At 41.5% G+C, this 15,201-nt stretch overlaps 1 protein-coding gene across 1 annotated transcript in view; it reads left to right on the forward strand.

Annotated features, from left to right (window-relative positions):
• Nucleotides 1–10,276: 10,276 nt before the first annotated feature.
• LOC139771295 (neural cell adhesion molecule 2) overlaps nucleotides 10,277–15,201 on the forward strand; it is a 70,660-nt gene continuing 65,735 nt past the window's right edge. Inside the window, exon 1 of the mRNA XM_071703952.1 lies at nucleotides 10,277–10,421. The gene's annotated coding sequence lies outside the window, so the exon portion shown is untranslated. The remainder of the gene's footprint in view (nucleotides 10,422–15,201) is intronic.

The following is a 15,201-nucleotide window of genomic DNA, read 5'->3' on the forward strand; positions in this document are numbered from 1 at the left end:
CTTAATTCAGTACCTCGACAATGTATTCTCGCGCAAAAGCACGCACCGCCGACATTACGATATCGTACTTTTATGGAGTATAAATGCAATTGACTGCTCTCGCGGTTGATCCGACTGTAAATATTTCACATGATTCTCAGGCCATCCATATTTTGGGACGACGCGTGAGTTCGGAAGCTTTGAAGTTCGGTCGTATTATACAATCGTTTCCCTGATGCGGCGCTTTATTCATCTTGCAGGAGGTGCAAGAGTATAGCCGGTGCGATCTGTAGCCGTGGTACGTGATAAAACTAGGTAAACACGAGGGTAATCGTCTCCGAGGCACTGGCTCACAAGGCTGAGTCGTAAAGCGCTAGCGTAAAAACGACGAAAGAAACCCACGAAATCCACGACGACGACCGGATGCCGCATCTAAGGTCTAAGAACATACGCGAGAGACCCGACCGAGCCTGTTCATTGGCCCAAGCCCATCAGTTTTACGACGGACTATCACCGCAGCGTCGCATTATTGCGAATCACTTATACGACAAACTCCTCTCCATGTTCGCGAGGAAGAAACGCGAGGAGGTGGAGCACACTTATCAAATTTACGGATCCACCGCGTTTCGGGATGACACGTACTCCGTAGTTTCTTCCACCAGCATTTTTACGACGCCGTAAAGCCGTAAATATACCATCGAGCGTCCATAAAGCGCCGATGTTGCCGCTCGTTGACAACGCCTTTCGTTTACTTTTTTACGCAACACGCTCTTAAAATCAAGCAATCATTACTGTGATGGTTATTAACTTATCGATATCGACATTTAATCGCAATAGAATTTTGTACACAAAGATGAAAGGAAGCAATATATTTGTTTCGTGTACCTATATTGCTTTACATATTATTTCTCACTTCTTCGATTATCAGAAGCGTACATGGTATAAAATTAATTCAGGTCCCGATTACAGGATTTCTATTTCGCGACATACTTTCTCTTCTCTTTAACTATTTACATTTTACAGCAACATTATTCACAATTATAAATGCATTGTTTATTAATTTATTACATCCGGCATATTATCCTGACATTTCGGAATATATCTGATGCGGTAGAATTCAGCTGGTACCGGCTCGTCGGTTAATGGCACTGCCAACCGTATTTTCATTTAACACGATCGTAGATTTCAAAGCTGCATAAATCACCATCGGCTGTCAGCATTTTTTGATGATTAAGCTGTAAGCTCGAGAGAAAGATTTATAACCTGCTCCGAGGTATAGTTTTATTGACGACTCGCAGCAGAACGAGAGTTCGTATTTAAACCGTTTGGAAATATTCCAGCGACGGCTGTTCAGCCTTTTCTTATGCGAACGTTCAATCCGGCACACGGAATCCGGCATCGCGCGCAGAAACGAGGGCGAGCTAACGATTAATTGCATAAATTATTACCGTCGCTACCAAGGGATATCTATAAATCAGAAATAATTCTCCAGCCATCTAGGAACTGTTACACGTTTCCGTTGTAGATTTTTCATCGTGCGACTCAGTTTTATTGAAAAAAAAAAAAAAGTAGAAAAACAATTCGCACGTGGCTGCAGTTTTACGTTGATGAAGTAAATGTTCGCCAATTATCATCGCTATCAATTATTATCGCTAGATAAAGATAGAGATCGGCCGGCTCATGCGATTAATCAACGTCACTCGTGCGTACGAAGCTATGCAAAAATAACAGCTACCGTGTCACTGATCTACGCCACAGTTTTGTACATGCGCTACGCAGGTTATGGCGATGTGATTTTATAACGTAAATATGAGGCGTGCTTGAAAGCATATACTAATCATAAAATTGTATAATAATATTATGAATAACATTCTTTCACAGTAATGCAGCGCATTTTATATAGAAAGGGAAAGGATGTTACAGAATTATATACAGAGAGAGAGAGAGAGAGAGAGAGAGAGAGAGAGAGAGAGAGAGAGAGAGAGAGAGAGAGAGAGAGAAATAGGTATAAACATGTGATAATAAAAAAAATACACTCTTATAAAAATACTGCAATTTTATAATATATTCCAACATTATTATAATAGAGTAAAAAAATTAAAAGGTAGAGAAAAGCATAAAATAAATAATAATTTTTTGGTTTCTGACTGTTTCAAATGAAAAGATTTTTTAGGTGTAATGACGATTTTTACTTTGACTTAAACGATAGTTCTTAAAAGTAGTATTGGGAACCCTGTAATTGGAAACTCCGAAAATCAGACAAATCTGCGGTATTTAACTCACATCTTTTGCGACAGTAATTTCGCGGAAATATATGGATTTTCTTTCTGACCAGAGAACTTACAATTAGTAGTCACGAGGTGCCGTTATATATAAATGAAGAATGGCAGTGCCGACGCAACGCTGCCGCGCCGTCAGTTGTTCTCGATATGACATGCATGAATAATTTAATCGGCTATTAAATATTCCGACTGATAAATAAGTTGCATGGAAGTGTGCGTACGGTTGATGCTCGGGGATTCACAGAGAGGCTGGCGGATCCTTCCGCCGCGTACACCCGCGAGAAACCTAATTAAAATGAATACAGATATGAAAATGAAAATCAGAGAGTCCTCTTTGAGTTTCTTTTTTCGACGCAAAATTCTGGCCACAAATGACTTCAGCGTGATTACAAAGCTGCATATGTATTACGTACTCTCGTTTTATCAGTCGCGGTGTTATTCGAGATTTATATACCCCGTTATTTTCATCATCTTTACTCTCTTAATACGACTCGTACATTTCCATACCTTCTAATGTGAGTACTTCGCATGTAATCTAAAATCCTGAAAGATTGAAGGGACTTTAAAAAAATAATAATTAAGAGTCTTTTGCAATAAACTTAATAATTGTAATAAGATTATAATAAGAAAATTCATACGATTAATTTTTTTCGTATTGACGCGCGACGTATACGGAGAGTGAGATAATATCCGGATAATTCGCGGGCGATATCACATTGAAATATTAACATCGCAACTGTCATAAGGATTATAAGTCATGTCTGTGGTGGTATACCGAATACAATGCGTGCGCGAATCGAAATGGCGGAATATATCGAAGAATATAGAAATGTCGCGCGGAGTGACGGACGGAATAAGAGAGCGCGTCGGTACTCGGTGAGATTGTTTGGTGAAAAATGCTCCCGGGGGCCGACAGTATCGACGTCTTCGAGAAATTAAGTTCGACCAAGAAAAATGAAATACACGCCACGGGGGTTGGAAAATATTTTGACAGAATATCACCCGTCCAATAAGGGAACACTGCGGGTTCCGCTCGATGGAGAACGTCGTCTCCGGTCGACGCAAGCGCGTCCGCCACCGTCGCCATAATCAACCAATTAAATCCTCGTATTACGTAATTTCCTGAATAATAACGCACGTCGCGTGCAACGACATTATAACAGTTTTAATCACTCTCAGTAGTCAAAGGCTCAAATATACAAGCGACTCAATAAAATAATTCCTAAAGTCGCGCGCGAGTTGTCCATAGATTCTTTCGAGTAGATACACCAGCTCGTCTAATAGACCGCAAACTTTTCAATTCTGTGTGACTTAAACTATTTATTCCATTCACTTATATCTCACAATCAAATAAAAATTCTACTATGTCGCTCAAATACTTTTGTGAAGTATCATGAATCGCCCATAGATTCCGTTTAGTAAATATATCAATTCATTTAAAGGACCATAAACTTTCCAATGTTATGTGTTACTTAAATTATTTACTCAATTTACTTACATTTTATAACCAAGTAAAAATTCTATTATGTCGTTGAAACCAAATAATTTGTCAAATATCACGAATCTTAACTAGATTCGTCATCTCATATCGAATGTAACGAATTAAGCAATTTTTTATTATGCACCGGGGAATCAGTTCAACAGCGACGTATCTTTGAGCCTTCTTTCGTGAATTCTAGAGAGACCTCAGTGATAGTGGATATTACAGAGTCTCTCGTCCGTGAAACCAAGAGAGTGTCACAAGCTGAAGCACGTGCTACATCAGCGTGCCCGCTTATTGCTATGCATTGTGCAAATTGACAAGTCAATTTACATTGGCAAAACCAACGCGGTCGGCCGGGGGATAGCGAAGGATGGATCCCTCAGGACCGCCGTGGTCGAGACGCGCTCTCACGAGCTCTCCGGCTACGCCCGCATAGCGTATATCCGGGATGAAATGCTACGAGCTTATTTCCGGTATCAGGGTCGATGCTGCGAGATAAACCGATCATTAAATAAGTCCGACGCGTGCGCGCGCGCGTATCAGTGGAGTACATGGGCTGCGAAGAGGATCATACCGCGAGATCCATCAACTTTGTCAAACTCGCTCGGCTGCAAACCGAATTCTTAATGCGGTCGCATTAATAAATTGCCGCTCGGCAATTGGAGCGTTTAAGCAGCGTTCCGATAGTTTTCGCTACCATTTGATAATAATAACGCCGCGATAGATTACTATTAAATTTCTGTATGACATAACGGAGTCGGAATATTTGAAATGCCCTTCTGTATGCAAATAAAACACGCAGTATTTGTAATCATGCGCGTATCTTTCAATTAACAGAGAAATTACAAATGTAATTCTCTGACAGAAATGCAATGCAAACACGGCACGTGTCGCGTTTCATTTCGCAAACTAAATAACCTGTTAATCTTAAATGTGTATATATATACGTCGCGCTCTTCTGTGAAATAATCAGAACTCGTATTTCCGTTCTATACGGAAGGAAATTAATGCGGCCGATATTCCGCGTCGATATATTTTTCTTCTTCATGTCGTATCATTCTACGCTAATCGACGTCTGCACACACAAGTTGCAAACTGTAAATGACAGGTGAATGTGACTAAAAAGTTATAAGCCCTTTAAAAACTGCGAGCGGAACGTTCCGCGAGAGCTGCTCGAAAATTGAAAAACGTTAGCGCGCGACGTTAATGCAATTCCGCTGTGTTCGACATTAGAGTAGTGCTTTAAGCTCAGGCACGCGAACAACAGACGTTGTGTTTCGCTTCGTCCGACAAGCTCTTTTTCCGAAAAACACCGCGCGCTACCACCGGTTGTCTCTGTATGAAATTTCAGAACTGAGAAATTCGCTGTAATATTCCCCGAAAAATCGCGCCTGAATAAAATTGCAAAAAAAATCATCCGGCCAATTTGTTTCGACGAAGCGAAAAACGGCGGCGTATATTGCGTACGTATAAATAACCAAAGCCGAGAGTCGAAATATTAAACAATGACGGATCGGGAAAGAATGCTTTTGCTACATAGGCATACTTTATTCAAGAGCGCATCCATGATGCAACGACATAAGCCATACCGCCACGAATAAAATACCGTCCGGTCTGTCCGCGAAAAACGTTTCAATTATTATAAATACATTTTTTATCCATTCCCCGAGCGCGCCGAATGCTACCGGACGGTATTTATCCAGCTCCGCGAACGGACTAAATATTTCATACCTGATATAACATTCGCGCGGCACACTGCGGTGCGGCTTATCATTTGCGTCGATAAAATATTTGTAAATTTAATGTCTTTTCCTAATGCATTGAATTGAGTAGTTAGCGAGCGCACTCATATACTGCACAGAAATATTCGCTTGTGTTCCCTCTCCACTCGAGCGCGTGAGATTTACTTCGCGTTACATTAAATATATTCGATCGTGAATCGTATCTACTATCTACATATAATTGATACCGAGCAGACAAGTGCCAAAGAGATGTGTGAAGCGAATTCTATATTTATTTATTTACTGACAGTGCGTTTGACGCCGATGCGACTCAATGGGAATCGATAAAATTCCCGAGCACTCTCCCGTGACTAAAAGCAACGCAGCTGCCATCCTTAGAATTTTTAGATTAATCTAGAAGATAATTTTTGGATGAAGCTTAAAATAATTTAAAATAAACTGTAATTTTCAAATATATTTGGATTCGTAAAAGTGGTTTCTAAAATGCATTAGACCGATCATAAAAACCAAATTATCTTAACTCACGCTCACGGTGATGCTGATACATGCATTAATTCGCCAATCTTACACTATTTAAGATAAATACAATAATACGCATATACCTTTATTTTTACAAAAATTAATATTAGGATAAAACTCTCGAATATGCATTAAACAATTTTACAGTTACGTTAATACAGGAACGCATTCATAATATTAAGTGAGAGAAAACCAAACGGTTAGATTTAACTTTAAATGTATATATGGCGGAATATCTCTGATAAAAATAATTAGTTGTCATTTTTTTAACATACAATTCTTGATTATATTTTTATTCTGCTATATCGTATTTTTATTCTGTTCACGGCGAAATCGGTCAATCCTTATTTTTTGATACCCAATTTTCTGCGATCGTACTATTGTAAACGCTATTAATATAAAAAGCTGGAGATTCTTAGATCTTTTATCTCGTCTTCCTGAATAAGAAAAGACTTGAAACCGCAAAATGCAATTTTCGAATACGTTCGTATATGATTCGAAATACCCAGTCTACGTATAATCGTCTAGGCCGATTTGCATCGTTAGGAACTCTATATGGGTCAAATCGGAACGGACCGCCGGCCGCAAAGTCCGAAGCCTACACGTTCTCTCTCTCTCTCTCTCTCTCTCTCTCTCTCTCTCTCTCTCTACCTCTCTCTTCTCTTTGATATTATCGATTCAGACTGTATGGTGCGCTCCTGGCTGCTACCGCCGCTGCACGACAGCCGTTTGCGTACATGCTTCCCGCGATATGACAAACAGCATGACGCAAGCGACGCCTGCAACGTCGCCGATATAATGCACATGTGTCGTTGATACGGCACGAAACGTCAAGACGTGTTTTCGAACGCTATAACGATCGTGCACTAGACGCAAGAGGCAAAGCAAGAGTGTGAATATTGGTCGAGACCGAGGAAAACGCAAGCGTCATACAGAGTGTCATACGTCCCCTTCATACAGAGTGTGCTTTAAGAAACGATATGTATCGCAGGCTAAAATGTACCCTTTGATTATTGCATGACGAAGAAACTCTTGTTATTTAATTATTTAATTTATTTTACGCGTTACTTTCAAAACATCTGAAAAATGGAATTATATGAGGAACTCGTGCACGGAACGATTTTGCTGAAATATCTAAAAATTTAGCTAGATACAGGTTTGAAAATAATTTTGTTGCACCATCAAAATAATTATCTTAGTAAGTTGCTGAAGTATGATGATAATGCTGTAAAAAATTTTGACATTTCAGCAATCAGTTTGAGTGTTCTACATAATTATTTTGACGGTGCAACAAAATTATTTTCAGATCTGTATCTAGCTAAATTTTTAGATATTTCAGCAAAACCGTTCTTTCCGTGATAATATATTAATCCTCGAAGAAGATGCGTCGAGCAACATACACAAGAATAATTATTCTTATAACATGAAAGGAGGACGTGTATGAAGTATATGACGCATACATGATTTGAGAGGTATGAACTTTTGCTGAAAGCGTGTGACGAAAACACGCGTTTTCTCGACGTGCGGAAAATACGTTGTCTCGGATCCCAGCGGAGCGTGAGAGCTCATATTAGATATCTACCAGATGCGACGACACTGCAGTGCACTCTCGCGGATACCTCGGCGCGAGAGGAAACGACAAGAGTCTTCTTGGCTGAGGCTCGGCTGGCGAAAGAGAGAAATATTTTAACCATCGACGGCACCGGAAGCCATTACGCGCATCGAATAACGAACATGCGCAACAAAACTGCTCGCCACGCCTGTCGGCCCCGGTGAAATCATCCGCCGCGCCGTTAAAGCACGCGACCTAGTCCCGCGGCCGGAGATCTTCGATGCATCGCGGAGGCGAACAAGAAGGAGGAAGGGAAAAAAGGAAGATTCGCCTCGGGGAACGTGATATGCTGAACCGACGTTTCGACGAAGATTTTTAATTCCGCCGCGGCTTTAAGTCCCGATTTTTAGGTAAATCCGCGGAAACGCTCGCGAGATGCGATCGCACATCCGCAAAAGGAACTCGATGGTCTACCACGATGGCGTTAATCCGATCAGTAGTAAGACGTAATACTCTAATTTTTTCCGAATTTGAGAGGATTTTACGAGCGTATCATATGCCGTCGCCGCCGCGCCGCGCCGCGCCGTCGGGATCGATTCATCGGAGAGCTCACGTCCGCTCTGCTGATCCTCTCAATGGACTCCTTGATGTGTGATTACTTTTTCGGCATTAAATGATTACAGAGAATTTTTTCTTACTAATAATCACTGCCTTACTAATGCTTTCTTACTAATAATCTATGAATGTACGCATCTAATCGATTCGACTTGCGTATACGTGCAAATGGGCCAAGAAAAAAATATAATTTTAAAAATTTATCATTTTTCCAAAATTATTATATAATTATCTTGATAAAATTATAAGTTATTAAAATTGTGTTCTTTTTTCTTAATATAAATATAATTATTATATTCTTAATATAGATATATAGTTTTATTCCTCTTGCATATTTTATATAAAGTAATATAATTTATATATACAAATAAGATCAGAGAAACCATCTGCAATATGTACCACATTCACATATTTGAAGTACCTACATATCACAAAGTGTCGGTAACTCAATAAGAAACCATCGGGAACCATCGAGAACGCGGAGCTGCATTGCAAAGTTACAAGCGAAGTTGTAAACGTCACACGCATCATTCATGCATTTTTCTGAGATCTAGCACGAGTTATTGTGCACGGATGGGTTTTTTTCCCGTTACATAAGAAAATAATGGAGACCAGAGGTACGCTTTCAGAATTGACGTAGGAGCGCATAGAGCCGAGGCGTTTTTTTTCCTTTTTTTTATCGAGCGGGCAATGTAATTGTAAAAAATGTTATTTATACCGGGCTGCGCGCTGTGGAGCGACGAGCGCTTGTGTTGCACTTTAGATGTCCGGCGCAAATTTTATTTCCGGTAAGAGGCGCCCCCCCCCTGGTAAAACCTTGCTCATCGATATATCTTCGACACCTCGGATATCTCGTCGATCGCGGCTACGAAAGGAGGATAGGTCCGTCGACGACATAGCGAAATGTCGAAGCGAACACGAACGCCAGCGAGGACGTTCCCTGAAATAGCTCCGTGAATAGTCCGAGATTTTCCATCGTCACCGTTGCGTCCATGAACGTTGAGAGAGAACAAGAGAAGAGCTTAGAGAGGAATACGTTAAATAACGATCATTTAATTTCGTGCGAAAGGATTGCTGAGCTTTGCGACGCAAACGACCCGCGCTCACGATGCTCCCTCGACGCGACGTTCCGAATTTTATCTTCGCGAGTACACTGAATTTTTACGGCCTTATCGCGACGTATCTATTGCGCGGACGCATCGAAATTTTCGTACGGCCTCGTACAATATGCAGCTGGGAATGTTTTATCGACGATATAACGAAAAGCGCATCTCAGTCTTTATTTCGGTGAAACGGATGTAAAATGTCTGGCTCGTAATGCGTGCGGTAACAGCCGTTATTACATATGCCCCGCTGTAAAAACCAGTTAATGAGGGAGAATGAAAGCCGCGTAACTACATAATATGCAAAAAAATAAATATCGCAGTTCCCGCTTTGTTCTTTTAATCATATATAAATGTCGGTATCAACGCGCGTATTCTTATCAATATAACGTACATTGTTGAAACGGCCAATAAAATAATTCAAATTAACGAAGGTGTTTATCCTAATACCGAGCGCGACTGCGTGTGCATTGATGTGAACGGGCAATAATAGGCTGATACTTATCGCATTACACGCGGGCATTCACGCATCACCGAATTATATAATCACGGGGAAATCTCGCTTGGAAACGGAAACCACCGCGATACCGTAATTGCATACAAAGTGAAAAATTATTCTGACAGAATGAATTCATTTATATGCCGCGCGAACAAATTACGCTTTTATTAATATGCAGACGTATCGCATTCGACTTGGCAAGCTACATTTTTATTGCGTACGTGATATAAAATAGCGACCTCGTGATCGTTTATAAAAAGCGCATCAATCTCTGGGAGGAATTTTTTGGAAAAAGAAATGTAACTGCATAAATTTTAATTATGCATCTCGAGTGATCGATCAATTTAAATCGTTAGTATCGTTGTACTTCCAACGCGTTAGAAATCGCGTCGCCAATTAGCGAAAACAATTTTTGCCATACTGCAAAATTGAAAAAAGAACAGAAGATCTTCTCATTCCGAAAATGTGTTTCGCTGTTAATTACGTCTAACTATTTCCTCGTTTCTGTGTTTAGTACCCATATCACACATCGTGGCACTGGTCGGAGATTCCACCTATCTTCCCTGCGACATATCAACCACTCACGAGGGGGACTCCGTGCATCTTGTGCTCTGGTATCGCGAGGATCTCGGTACATCAGTTTACAGGTAAAGTGCAATCAATCCGTATATACAGGCGAACGTGCGCATCACGTCGGTGGTACATACACTGCATGTACGTACACGCACATGTACAACGATTTGCAAACTACCGCCGCGCCGGTCGTAACAGGAACGGACTGCAAACAGCCCGTTGGCACAATGCGAGATTGGTAGTCCGCTTTTATCCGAAAATTGTCTTCGAACTCGATTTTCCTCGTTGTTCCGCTCAAAGAATGCATACCGTGTTTGCGATAGGAGTCACCGTTGAATATTGCATAAGTATTGATTTGTAGGGATTGTTGAAAAAAGAAAGACGAAGCGTCAGAGCACTGTCAAGAGTCCTGCGCGATTATTTTATTTTCACCAGCGCGACGAATTAATTACCGAAAACGTAATGAACGCATAAGAAAATTATATTACCGTTGCTATTATTGTTATATTGTTTGTCATTATTATCACTGTTGTTACGTTAATACTGCTATTGTATCGTCACTGTTATTGCATAAAGAGTCGGTTGTATTAATATTTATATCCATAATCAATTTTGCGATGTCAACTTGTATTTTGAAAGAGACGGAGAGGCTCATAACGACGCTTTTTTAATCGCTGCTTTGGATTCAATCCAGAATAATACAGATTTGATTTCGCGGCTGTGTTACATAACGCTTGGCGAAGCACATACTAATGACAGAACGGATAGTATCGCCACACGAATGAGAATATACGTTTTTGAAAAATGTTGAAAAAAGAATAGGGAGGAAGAGAAATTAAAAAATTGCAGCGCGAATATTTTGCATGTGCACGTCGCGGTGCTGTTATTTGGGGGGGGGGGTGGGTTATCGCAAACAGATTTAAACGTTTCCCATGATTTTGCATCAGATTTTAATTACCCGTCACGTGTGCCGGCCGTCAGATCGCTCGCCGGCGATACGGCCGGCGCGGCGCCGCGCCGCGCGGTTTTTCCATGCTCGCCGGGGAAAATGCGATGAACGCGCTCGTAGATAACGAAATTTCGCGACAGTTTCATCGACGCGCAAACACCGGCGTGGCGTCTTAACCAAGTTAATCCCGGTAGACAATAAAATTGCGTCCGCCCAGTTTCCCTATCGCGACGCGCGATTTTGCTCCGTTTTAATTTTCCCTCACGTACTTCATAAACTACGTGAACTATGCGGAAAACAAACAGATTGCTCCTTATCGCTAACTTGTACGCGACAATGGGGTTAATTATTCCCGTCGCGTTGAAAATATCTTTAATTTCGGTATCGAATCTCAAAACGGCGAAGTTGAAGATCGCATTCGCGCGCAAATAATTTATTAGCAAAATTTGTTAACAGATTGTCTACCCAGTGAATTTCGCATGTCTTACCACGTATGCCACTGCAGTATAAATTTCATTATCACAAACATATAACGATAAAATATTGTGTAACATAATTAAATAAGACTGTAACTTTACGCATAATGAATGTTGAATGGCACATTTTTTACTTTACGTTGTTTTCTACCTATTTACGTCATTCAGAATTTTATATTATCTTTTACAAGCATTAAAAAAAATTTTGGTAGCTCTGGTGATTACTATACTGACGAATCAGACCCCAGTTACGGCAGTCACTGTGTTAAAGAGTAAAGAATAAAGAATAAAGAATAAGGAATAATGAAAAGTAAAAAGTAATGACAAACGAGCGGACGGGCGATGAGCCGAACATCGCAAACTATTGTCAATACTTAGCTCTGATAAAGTTATCAAAGTTAGAGAACGATCAACTCTGTTTTCCACTATCACGGCGTCGAGTTCGAAGGCATTGCACGAAAAGCCATCGTATGTTTTGACCGCTCACGTCCTTCACTCGGCCAATCGTATGTTTTGACCGCTCACGTCCTTCACTCGCGCAGTCGTTGCGAACTAGTCTCACGGCGCGGGCGCGGGCGCGGGCGCCATCGTCACGCTCCGGATCGCTCGGCGTTTCGCGCCGTGCATTTCCCGTGCTGAAATCGAATCTCGCTTCGTAACTCGGCGTTGACGACGAGAACGTCAGCGAACGCAGGGCAATTGTCGTATCTGAGTATCTCGCGTTGCATTCTGGTCCGAAGTGCGTCCGCACGAATAGTGATCGCGTCGTCACTCGTCCGCGTCGGTAGTGTAAACAAGTGCCGGGGCCGTACGACGGATCTTCCGTGGACCGATTGAGGTAAAGCGTCGTCTACAATACACGGAGAAAGCGTGGAGTAAGGAGTAAGAGTAGGCAGGAGTAAGCATTATAGCCTGTTGTGTCCTAATTGACCGAGCGTAAGTGTAAGAGTAAGAGTAGGAGTAAGAAATAAAATTAATTTATTTCGCTTACGCCCTTACGCCAGCTCTCTTAAACCGAAAATAGCCCTCTTACGCCTACTCTTACTCCTTACTCCACGCTTACTCCGTGTATTGTAGACGACGCTTAACAGGTAAATGAAACATTGGCATTTTGAGGCCCGATTTGATGCCGTAAGCTATCACATTGTCGACAATTTAGACGCGCGTCTGTGAAAAATGAGAATCGCAAAGCGAGCAGAAGGTACAAAAGTAATTGATTCGTGCCGTGGATCGCCGTTTAGGTTAGGTTAGGTTAACTCTATTTCAGATCCTCGCTTTTATAACGCGAAATTAATAATTATTGTGCGTCGACGATGTATTGCATTTTTCATAAACAAGCCTCTATCTGCAACGCAGATTAGCGACGGCGGTATTACGTTAAGCACTTTATTCTTCAACACTCTGTGCTTAGCATGCAGCTCTCGCCCCGCCTTTACGCCATTATCCGCTTCCTTTCATAGAAAAGCAGAAACGCCCCGGCGCTGACGCCGGGCTGGAGTGTCCTCGGCTCCGCGATTTAAAAACCCTTTTCAAACGTTACGATGCATATACCAGGAAGCTTGTCACGCGGCGGTGACGTAACGGATCTTGAAACGCAGGAAAAATAGCAACGGCGCTTAAGCGGATTCGTTCCTTCGAATGCCGCGTGGATACGCATTTTATTCGCGGCGTTAAGTCGCGAAATACTTGCATTTTCCTGACAATAACAATGATCGCGCGAGCGGGGGAATATGAACGACGCGCGCCGCGGATCCGTGATTCGCGGCCAGAATGTTGATAACATTCCTGCGTGCGTCGCGAGATCCCGCAGAGAATTGGAGAAATTTAAAAAACCGCGTCGCAATCGGTGTCGCGCGCGCATCGCGTAAATCATTAGGCCGCGGTAATTAGCGACGAAAGAGAAACGCAATCGCCGTGAAATGAAATCAATTATATGGCAGTATAATTATTACAATTTGATAGCGTTCACGGCTTGAAATAATGATTGCCCGTGGTATATAATGATCAGCGGAGGAACTTTAATTATATGCCAATTATAACGACCGCGATAACGCGCCGGGGCTAGAGCGCGATTTAAACTATGCAACGCGAAATCCCCCGTGGATTTTAATTTATTCCTTCGTGTCGACTGATGAATTCATCCGCGGTCGCCCGGCCGCGGTGGGAACAACGCTCATAAACATTAATTGAAATTATTGCGATAATAACGCCTGCCGTTAAAATCGCTGCTCTCGTTAACTGAACCGCGCGTAGGTATCTTTTTAAAATCGAGCATCGAACCGTCCGATTGACAATTGACGAGTGTACATGTACATGCAAATGTGGCCGCGTCCACGGTACCGATGCACGATGGCTTGTCGTCGAAGTCCATGGCAGCCGAAATACGTTCCGCGATTTTTTTGTCTGTCTTCGATGACAAAATTTCAATATTCGAAATACCGAGATGTCGATTCTGAACGGGATGGACACGATAGAGTTTCTCGTTAAAAATTTATACGCTGTCTTCAAAAATACATTTATTTTTGTACATTCATATATCCTCAATGCCTTTTAGCTACCTTAATTTAAAATATATCTTTAAAATACAGTCCGTTTAAAAATAATTGTAGAATATAATTCTGTTGTCTGTTATCTTCGCTGAAGCTCGTCGGAAATTCTTTATTTCCAATATCTATTCGGAAACTATAAATGTCGCGTCATCTTCGTTCAAGAAAGATTAACGATGAATGAGCTAAAAAAATTATCATTAAGCAAGTAATGTGGTAAAAGTAGAACGCTCTGCTCACTATCTCTATAATACTTACGCCTCGCTTACGTCAGACGCTCGGGAGTTTTCAGAACTTTTTACGTCGCCTTAAATATCCCCCTTGTATCGATTCAAATGGGCTTTCAGGCTCGCCCGAAATAAAAAAAAAAGAGATCTCGTGACAAAAACGCGAAAACTTCGTTGTATGACGGGATTCGCGCGGAGAAATAGAGAAAAGTTAGCGGCGGATCGACGCAAAACCGACGACGCGACATTGCGGCGCGGCGCGGCGCGGCGCGGCCGCGGGTAAATCTTTGTTTTACAGGAATGATAAAACAATCGGTTTTTCAGTCCCGCTTCAATTTCGCTTCCTCGGTGCAAACATTCGTTGGGTTTTGTCTTTACAACAATTCCCGTAACGAGTATTTTATGTACCATGAAATTATTCTCGCCATAATTTAACAAGACACAGCATTTTTCAGATATGGATATTTTTATTCGCGCGCTTATTATTGCAGATGGCACATATCGTAAACTGTACGATATAGCATTTTCGAAAATCTGTCCGTCGGATTATTTACGTGACTGGACGCGACTGACTGCGTCATAAAATATTCTTGCGAAGTGCAATGTACGTAATACAACATTTTGCACGACCTATATTTTTTAACGACGTTACAAAA

This window comes from Temnothorax nylanderi, unplaced genomic scaffold (genome assembly GCF_030848795.1).
Source record: "Temnothorax nylanderi isolate EJ_2023f unplaced genomic scaffold, tnyl_v1.0 TNYL_tig0038_pilon, whole genome shotgun sequence".
NCBI classification, from domain to species: Eukaryota; Metazoa; Arthropoda; class Insecta; order Hymenoptera; family Formicidae; genus Temnothorax; species Temnothorax nylanderi.